At 43.4% G+C, this 9926-nt stretch overlaps 1 protein-coding gene across 21 annotated transcripts in view; it reads left to right on the top strand.

The window, feature by feature from the left end:
• Positions 1-9926, top strand: part of MAGI1 (membrane associated guanylate kinase, WW and PDZ domain containing 1) — a 338676-nt gene that overhangs the window by 91415 nt on the left and 237335 nt on the right. The gene's annotated exons all lie outside the window — the stretch shown is intronic.

Below are 9926 nucleotides of genomic sequence, written 5' to 3' on the forward strand. Positions count from 1 at the left end.
GTTACAGAACTAATGAATCTGTGCAGCTTGACTGAGAGGTGGCATGAGCTGATGGCAGAAGGCTCTGGGGCAGGGAACACTTTGGGGACCAACAGTCCATGAAGACCCTGAACCCACCCAAGTGAAACACGACCCCTCTGCCTCATTTCTTTGGTTGTAGAGCCAGATCAGGACAACCCTGTTAGCAAATAAGAAAGATGCTGCCAAGAGTGCTTTGTACTCTCTTTCACGAAATGCTTTGCTGCCTTCCACCAAGAGCTGGGATTGAAGTGTTGCAAGATCTTTCCCTGAAAATGTAGCTGGGGGAGAGGTAAAGACTGACGGGTGATTCTGTGCCTCCTCCTGTCTGCTGCAAGCACACAGTCCTGTCATGCTCCTTTGTTCTCCAAGGTTGGATGTGTGTGGAAACCTCATGAGCAAAGCAAATGCTGGTTAGGAGGCCCTGGCTGGCCTGAATTGCAGTTCAAAACTCTTCCTTAGAAATGCAGCAGCAGGCTCCAGTTGCTCCCAGCATGGGCAGTTATGGGCAAAGGACAGGGTGGAGACCTGGGAGCCATCCCGTTGGCCTCTGTGCCAAAGCATGCAGTCATTTTGGTTAAGAACAGTCCCATTCTTCTGACTCTCCCTTTTAAGATTACTGGTGTCTCCTTTGTTTAAGCAAAAGTGTTGGTGCCAGGATTTTTATTTGTGAAGCGTTTAATGGCCAGGGCTGCTGTTGTTCTTGGTGCCTCTGAGATGGACACAGACGAGGCAGTGAGCAATGTAATTCCCTCTGGCATGGAGTACTGGTCAGAAACCTGCTGCTCTAGTGGGGTCATTGACAAGAAATACAAAAGTGAGAGGTGTTTTAAGTGGGTTCTTTTTCCCACGCCTCCCTTTAATTTAGTGATTTTTTTTTAATTTTTTTTTTTAGCTGATGGCTTTCAATCAACCAAAAATAGTGCTCAGCTGTAGCCAGCATTTCTCCTTCTGACATTATTGATGGGAAGGCTCGCATTGAAGGTTCCCTGCAGCAGCCTGTCATTTTGCAAGTGCCAGTAGCCAGACTTGAGACTCAGTGCTGGCGGTGAGGACTTATCCTGCTTAGCTCCAGGATGGGCTCATCAGGGTATGAGCAAGTCCTAAATCTGCCACATAACAGTCAGCTGCAGTGATTTTGCACAATCAAAGAAATACTGTCTTATCTCTTTCATGTAGTATTGGCATCATGTGCTGGGGGTTGTTGTGTGTTTTAGTTTACGTGGAGTTGCTCTGGGCAGATAGCTACCATAATGAGACTTTTGAGAGCATTAACCCTTGGAACACGGAGATAATTTGGCTCTAAATCAAGAGATGGAAACACACAGGACTGTCAGAGGGAGAGGGAAAGATTAATCAGAAGCTGTTTTGATAAAAACATTGTGCTTTTGGCAGAAGTCCTGCTGAGCATGCTGCATCCAGGACACACAGCTTTGTTGTAGTCTCTTCTTTTTCTCTCCAAATGACATTAAACACCATCATTAAAGTAACAGAGATTAACATGTCAAGCCAAGCTTTTAATTTGTCCTCCTTTATTTTTTCTTTTTCTGTGAGCTACTCAATTTTCCCTTAATTCAGCAGATCATGTATTTTAAGGAAGGTTGACTCTACAGCATGTTGGTGGCAGAGGGAGGTAAAAAGTCTTGCTCTCCATCTGGAATTTCTTCATATAAATACTTTGTTGTATGTTAATGAAAGAAAATTATCTTTGTAAGCAGCCTTTCTTCTGGCAATAAGCTTGACATAGCAGGAGTTTTGAGGCATTAAGAATAGAGATTTATTTCCAAATGGCCATCCAGACTGTTCAAAAGGATTTTGATTTTCATAATTAGTTTTTTCTGCTTGTATTTTCCACTGTCTTTATCTTCTTTGCTTGAGCAATGCAAAGCTTTTCATTTAAACACATATACTTTCATTTCTTTGATTTTATTCTGCTTGATATCCTAAATGCATTCAGACAGTGTTGTAAATCTTCTTGTATGGAATTTCTGCCTCAAATGCTCATTATAGTGTAATGAGTGTTAGTAGAACCTCTGTGTAACTGGTGTTATATCACAACAGCATTCTGATATGAGGAAAGATAAAGCAATCGGTCAGTTCCAGAGCAAAAGAATGTTTGGGGCTGTGGTGCCCCACCTCATTATCCTGCAGAGGGGACCTAGGAATTCTGTGGTGAAAGGAGCCATAGCTCACCAGGTGCTTTTTTCTGCTCTCTCCTTAGAGAGTAGATCTTTGCTGTGAGCAAACCATATGCAATACTGAAACAGCCATTAAGTACCTAGGGGAAGCTTTTTCATGGCACAGCACAAAGCTGAGCTGCTGCACTTGAGGGGTGCCAGTGGTCAGCCAGGCTCCCTGTACAGAGCAGATCTCCTGGTGAGTTGTTTCTGCTCCCTCAGGACACTAAATAATCTAGTTTTGCTTCACTTCCAATTTACCTGCTTAAGCTGGTGATGAGACAGACATCAGAGAAGTTGTGGAGCTGCCTGTGAGCTGTTCTTGCCCTGCAGGGTGTCCAGGGGAAGGGGGTGAGCATCCCTTGGCTGGCAGGCTGGCATGTGCTCTGCTCCTGTTGTGTTCTGCTTTGGGTTTTAAAGGAGCTGGTGGAGAATAAAGCTCTGAACCTGCTCAAAGGGCAGAGCAGAGCTGTGAGCCACCACCTCCCTCCTTTTGAGGTCTGTGTGGTTTCTTAGATTCCTGCTGTGCTTGGCCAATCTCCCCTGGATGGCCAGGCTAGAACCAGCTCCTGATGGATGTTCTCCTGCTGGGAGGGCTGATGCAAACAGGGCAGAGGAGGCTGAATAGTGACGTGCACCACATTTGGTGGAAGTGAACACCTGGGAGCCTCTCCTGCTGCTCTGGGCAGCCTTGGTCCATTGTGCAGCACGGAATGGGAGTGCTCCTTTGGCTGAGTCCTCTTTAGTGAGATGTTAAACTTAAGTCTATTAGTCTTCCAGGGAATGAGCTGCAGCACAGATACATATCTTACATTTTTTAATGGCATGCAGCAGGTAGAGCTAAACCAGCCTCTCTAACTTGTGTCTTGTTGCTTTATTTATCTGCAAAATATGCTCTCCTGCTTTGCTGAAAACCAGAGTGTTTACCAGCCTGGCTCTTGTGTGTCTCTGGGATTTAGTTTCCACTCACAAAGGCTGACTGCTGCTATGCAGACAGAAAACCACAAAACTTTGATTTTAGTTGGCAGTCATACTTGGACCACTGTAAAAGAGAAAATGTATCTGGGCTATATCTGCCCATAACTCTCCCACCCCTCCACACATTGACTTCTTAGAGATCAAGGCAAATGCTCTGCTCTGGATTAGAGTTGATACAGCTTTGAGATAGACTATTCCCACCACAGAGAAAGGATAATGAATCTGAGGAAGCTTTGGGAAGGTATAAGACCCTGAATTTGTCTCCAAGTTACTGCAAGTTATGGAGATAAAATTGATGAACTTGAAAATGCAACTATTTTGGGTGCTGATCAACACCTGCTTTTAGAGCTTAGCACTGGCACTAGCACCTTCTGGTGATCTTGGTGGCCCCTTCAGCCACTGCCTTGGGTATATCCTAAAAGAATCAGTGAAAGGCTTCCCTGCAGTGAGCATGCTCTTGCCCTCTCCAGGACTTGGAGAAGCAATGAGCCTCTCTCTTTGCACTGGGCTGTGTGTTCTGTCCATGTCAAGGTGTGCTGACTGCCCTTTCTGACCCTCCCAATCTGCTCATCTCTCATCTGCTTGGCATGACCACAGTGATCAGAAGCTGTCCAGCTGAGCACAGTCCAAGGTTAGGACAGTTCAAGCAATCACAAAAGGAGGCCTTGTTCTGTTGTTTAACAAGGCAAAAACAATGCTACAGGTGTCTGGGAGGAGTTGCATAGAAGATGCTCTTACATCTTTTTAACAGGCTGCTTTTTGCTTTTCTTCACAATTACCTTTTGCTTTACTCTTCTGTGAGCTCTTTCCTCAAGGATGTTTCAAACCCAGAGCATGTTTTCTGAGTGCAAACTGCTCTTTTTCTCTGCTGCACACACGTATGCGGGCACCCACGCTCGCTCTCGTATGGCAGCACTCGACTAACTGTGTTCTTTATAAAGAACAATCTGCTTTGTTTCAGTACAACAGCACAATGCACACGATTGCTGTCACTTATCGTGGGGAAAGCAGCGTTGTTACATACTCATCAGCCAATGCAGGAGAGACTGCCCTCGTAGCCTCTCTGCTTTGCCCTGGAAAGCCTTTGTGGTGCTCAGCTGCTGCTGCTTCTCTGTGTGCAAAAGCGAGACAGTGGCTCCCTCTGGAGCCAGCACCGCTGTGGCTCCAGGGACTGTCTCTTGCTGAAGCTGTCATGATTTTCAGCTAAATCTCTCAACCCAAGCAGTCTTTAGTTTTACCATTAGGGAGGCCTGTTTCCTGCCCAGTGGTATTCTTAGAAAACAGTAATTAGCTCAAAAGTTCAAATGAAAGCTGTACAAAGAGGGACCTGGGCTTGATGCTCTATAATTATTTTTTTCTACCTCCATTTAGCTGTCACCTTCCATCCTAGAAGTTTCTATAGAGATTCACATGATATCATATCTTTGAAATAATATTTGTGCAATGTTTCTATGGATAAATTTCACTGAATTTGTCTGGCTGTAAGTGGAATTATCCCTTGTCAGGGTAGACTAGTACAGCAGCCAGCATGCAATGAGAGCAATGCTGTGATTACTGTGCATGCTCCTGGGTGAAGTGATGGTCCTAAATAGTGAATACTGTTTGCACAGTGGGGTTTTTTAAATTCATTTAGATAAGTAGCAGTTGTTTGCAAAGTATTACTTTGATTGGTTTCAGGAAAGTGGGCAGTAGTACAGGGTTGTACAGCTTAAATTCAGCATAGCTGGGTGTTGTTGCACTCTATAGGCTCCTTAACTGGGCTTCTGACACCAAGGTTGTTTTACAGACACGACAGTAGGTGACAATCCTGCCTTGGACAGTGTAAAAATTTGTGGCATGTGAGCAAAAGCTGGCTCAGAGGATGTCCACTGAAGGGATAACTGGCATTTTGGCTGACTGGGGTGGGCCCAGTGGAAGTTTCCTGGATCTGGGCTTCCTGCATGGCTGCTCCTGCAGCAAATGGTGCCAAACATGTCAGGCTGGAGGTGGCTGAGGGATGTCAGGCTCCCTTGTCAGCCCTGCCCTGCCATCATCACTGCCAGTTTAGGGCTGAACCAGGGCTGGGGTGAAAGCTCTTGTTTGTGTGGGTGCTGTGAAACAGGGCTTCTGCCTGGTCTGTTGCAGACCTGGAGTCTGTAAGATTGGTGCTGACATAGTTTGTGGTCAGTTGAGCCTGAAAGGATGCTGGAGAGGAATTGGGGAGAAGGCTGGGCAAGGGGAGGGATGTCTGGAGTGCGTAGGTTAAGACTCACCTCTAGACTTGCTGGATGCTAGCAAGGTCTCGAGCTTGTAACCTGTGCTGGGAAGGAGGTGAGGTCATCCTGGTGAATGTTTGTGTGCCTGAGAGGCTCCTGGAGCAGATGGGGCAGCAGTGCACTGCCTCTGCTATGGACAGTCCTGTACCCAGCCATCGCTTTCCTTCCCATGTGCCAGTCTCTGAAGTGCCACCTCAGATGTCACCTGTGCTATGTGCTAGGAAGATGGCAACCTCTAAACTTGGGTACCATCTTCTGGAGAGGGTGGATAAGCTCTCCAGTCATGATGGGGGGATTTTGCTTAATTGTTCTGTTTATATTCTCTTAGAATCAAAGCTATTTAGTATTTCTATTTGTATCGTTTCTGGCTTTACAAAACTAAGGAAAACATTCATCCCTCCTTTTGAGACTCAGCATCCACTAATTTTGATGCATACCAGCTTCTGAAGAGCCTTTCCTAGCTGCTAAGTGCTTTCCAGAGGTGTCTGTTGGTATAAGAATGACCCACAGAGATGTTGCACGTTGTGGCACAGTAGTTGAGTTCCCTGGGCTCGCTTGTGACAGTTTTCACCAGCCCCCTGGAGCTGGTGTGAAATCGAATGTCCTTTAGCAGCCTTAATTTAAGAAATAACTGAGCGTCAGCCCTCTGCCTTTGCCAGACAGATGTTGCTTCTCATGCCCCTTTGCTGCTAGAAAATTTTAGCATAAATTGGGCTGTGAACTGTTTTGGCTTTGGTTGATTGTTCTGCCAATATGTGTTTGAATGACTACTCTGGTGCAGGAAGTCCCACTGAATTCATCAGATTTTCTTGCAAGCTGAATTGTAATGTTTTCCTTAGCATTGTACATGGCTATATTTCAACATAAAGAAAGTTTTGACACAAGTGCTGAGTTTTTATTATCAACAGGCTTTGTGGTGTCAAGGAGTAGAAAAGAGTCATTGTTAATTGTTTCATTATACAGAGCCCTGATCGCAGGCTTGTAGAAATCTGAGAGCAAATGAGGAGAGCAAGTTTCCTTTGAAATGTTTTGAAAAGGTTTATTAGCAGGGAAATTGATGTGGAAAGCCCTGAATGGGATGGCACAGAGTAAGGTACTGGAGCCAGTATTGGCTGCTCCCTTTTGAACAAGTGTTTGCCAAGGAAAAGTATCACTGTTTTGCCTCTAATCAGAAAGGAATAATAACTGGACATGTGAATGAATTGTGTGTTTTTTCAAATAGTTGAATTAAAATATTTTTTCTTTTATGTTGAATGTACTTGCTGTATGTCCCAGCAATTTGTTAAACTAACGTGTAATTTTATTTTGTATTATAAAGGGATGTTTTATTTGTAATGCTTTTCATAAAGTGTTGGGAAAATGCTAATATTCATATTTGTGATAAATACTATGGTGAATAAAGGAAAATATATATCCTTATAGCAACTGCATTCTAATCCACTATTAACTAAAGCAAGTAATGGGCTATCTTCTCTGTCTAAAAGAATTCTAGCAGAAGAGGTCTGAATCTGTACAAGATGCCTCTACAAAGCTGTATATGAAATAATGACCTTCCTGCAGACCTGCATTCTCAGCTCCCAGGCACCATTTGGAACAGAGCAGTGCTGCTGCTCTGTCTGCAGCAGGTTTCCAGCGTGCTCTGACAAATACAGCCTAGAAATAAAGCTGGCAGGGCAGTGTGTGTTACTCTGCAGCTTGAAGGAGAGATCAGTGCTTCCTTTCATGGAACATTTTAATATCAGTACTTCTGAGTGCAGTTGAACCGCGTGAATAATTTCCTTACTAGAAGAGAAGCACGGCATTGACTTTGTGAGCGTTCTGAAATCACAGCTGACATTTTGAGGTGACAGCAGAAGTGCAAAGTACCTTTTGGTGTCCACACAGCACCCGTGTCAGCAAAGAAATGCTCGGTCTGTCACATGAATGCTTGTCCTGCATCAAGCCTGAGTGCGCTTATTGACGTTTCACATTTTCAATCTTTCTGCTGCCTTTTCCCCGAGCACTTTCCCACCTCATGCCCCAAACCTTTATTATTCCCTCACGGGAATAACATCTGCTCCTGAGTAGGAGTTTTCTGCTTTAGGTTTTTAAAACGTGCCCTCTCGTGGTGAGCAGCAGTTTGTGCACGCTGAGTTTATTTATTAATTTATTTGTGAAAATCCTGTCGCAGAATACAGATGTCATGGTTGTCTCTTAGTCCTATGGGTAAATGTATTAAGTGCATACAGATAAATATTAATCTTTGACTCTTGTGTCATTGCAATGCTCGTTTTGCTGAGCTTGGAGGATATGCCCCTTAATGCCCAGGGGATGGTGTGAAATCCTTGGGAATTTGGGGCAGTGAGTTTCAGCAGCTTTGAAATGGTCATTCACCTTGATTTTATGGGATGTATTATATTTAAATGTAGGTACTGCAAAGACTTTTTTGATGGTTCACATCAGGTACCATCTATCTATTAAGTCTATTAACTGAATTGCAAAGAAGCATTAATTTACTTTGAAAAGAAAAAAGAGAAACCTGGAGTGTGAAATTTTTATCTGCAGACTGTGACCCTACCACCTCTGAACGGTACTATTCCATATGGCTTGGACCTAGCTTTTAGGGGATATTTTTCGTTATGAAAGACAAGTTGCATCTTCCTAAGTCTTTATTGCTATGCCTACCAGTTAATTCAGTTAAAGATATGAATACAAATAGGATTTTAGGGGCAAAGGAGTATCAGTGTGACTAAAATCTGTGATTTTTGAGTAATACTCAAGTTAAAAAAAAACCAACAAAACCCCCAAGACTATCCTAAATGATAAAGTAATTATTGTTCTTAAAAGCTCTTCTTAAATGAAACACATAACCCATTCAGTGCAGACAATTTCTTCAGAATTATGCTAGAGGTTTGAACTTCTCAAACTTCCCCTCCAATGTCTTGTTCATTTGTGCCCAAAGCTTGTAACTTGACTGACTCATCAGACAAGATGCTAATCTGGGATAAGACTCTGTTTGCACAGGCTGAACAGTGAATCACCAATATCTGAGCTATCAAACTTGAAGCACAAATGCTAGATGGGAGACAAATATTGATTATTTCTGTCCAGGACAGTTAAAAATTACAGCTTTGTCTAAACTTTTGTAGAGCCTAGCTGGGACCCTGCAAAGTCAATTTGAGATGAGTTGAATTAATTTGCTCACACGTAGCTGTAGAGCAAGGTTGTTTGCATTAATAGTGGCAGTGTGACTGGTTGGTGATGGAAGAGGTCATATCTGCAGTAATGTGTGCTGGAGCATAAATTGAGTGGTTGAGATGAAAGGGAGGCGCAGTAACTTGCTACTGTTGTGGAATTTAAGAAATTTGCACTGCTTCCAGCTATCTATTTAAAAGTCAATGACTGGAAACCAAATTACTCCTTGGCCTTAAAAGCACCTTTGAGTAATTTTTCATGAAGTGATTAGATAAGGGAAGGGAGTGAGCAAGAGATGATGATTATTTTTCTGCTTTATCTCATGAATTGTACTTGCAAGGTGTAATACAACCAGAAGTTCCCTTTTAAGAGGAAGTATTTAAATGCAAGTATTACAAATTATCCATTGTTATAATGAAGGCTGGTCTCAGAAGTTAAGAACAGTTTGAAAGCCAGGAGCCAAACCCATCTGGAGGCTCGAATTAGTGATCACATACTTTAATTCTGACAAGGCTATAATCATAAAGGGTGCTTGGCAAGGCAAAACCTGTTAATGTCACCCATAAACACAGAAGACAGTGTTGCATAGCACATTACTTGATGAACATGGTTGTGCCTCCCTCAGCCCTTATGTATTTTAAACATGTGCTTACATCCTGTGTGCTGTGCTCTCTTGAAGAGCTGCCCATATTTAAACTCTTACTTCAGGGGAAAAAAAAAAGAGGTAAATCAAAGTAACATCTTGATCTTTGAAAACAAGATGAGCTCTCTGATGTTTACTGTGCGAGGACATGGAACAAGTAATATGGAGATTTGTGGTGAATTTCTGTCTTAGAGCAACGTTTTCCAGCATCTGTATCCTGGAGCCACTCAGGGATTTGGGTGAGGTGAATCATGTACTTCCCATGTACTGGAAGCCTCATGTATTAAGGACTTTTTCCTGAAGCATAAATCTAAGATCATGTTTGTATTAAATTCGTGAGGAACAGAAGAAAATACAGTTGGGAGTCGGTAAAGTACTTGTTAGTTTTACTGGCAAAAGCGGGTGGATCTGTGCTCTTCGTAGGAATGCAGACCTGTGATCTGTGCACAGCTGAACAGGGCATTCAAACGTGGAGTGGTAACAGGAGAAGCTGCAATTGAAAGGAGGGTTTGTCAGGGGGATTAAATGACCACTTGTTAACTAATCGCACAAGTGTCTTTCATCTGCTCCTGGCTGTAGGCAGCACAGAAACATGCTTACATGCTTTCTATTAAATCTGTGGTTCCACTGAGGGGCACCAGCTTTCATTGTTATCATCATCCCCCCCCCCCCCCCCCCCCG

This window comes from Onychostruthus taczanowskii, unplaced genomic scaffold, assembly GCF_017590055.1.
Source record: "Onychostruthus taczanowskii isolate IOZ18803 unplaced genomic scaffold, ASM1759005v1 scaffold9, whole genome shotgun sequence".
NCBI lineage: Eukaryota > Metazoa > Chordata > Aves > Passeriformes > Passeridae > Onychostruthus > Onychostruthus taczanowskii.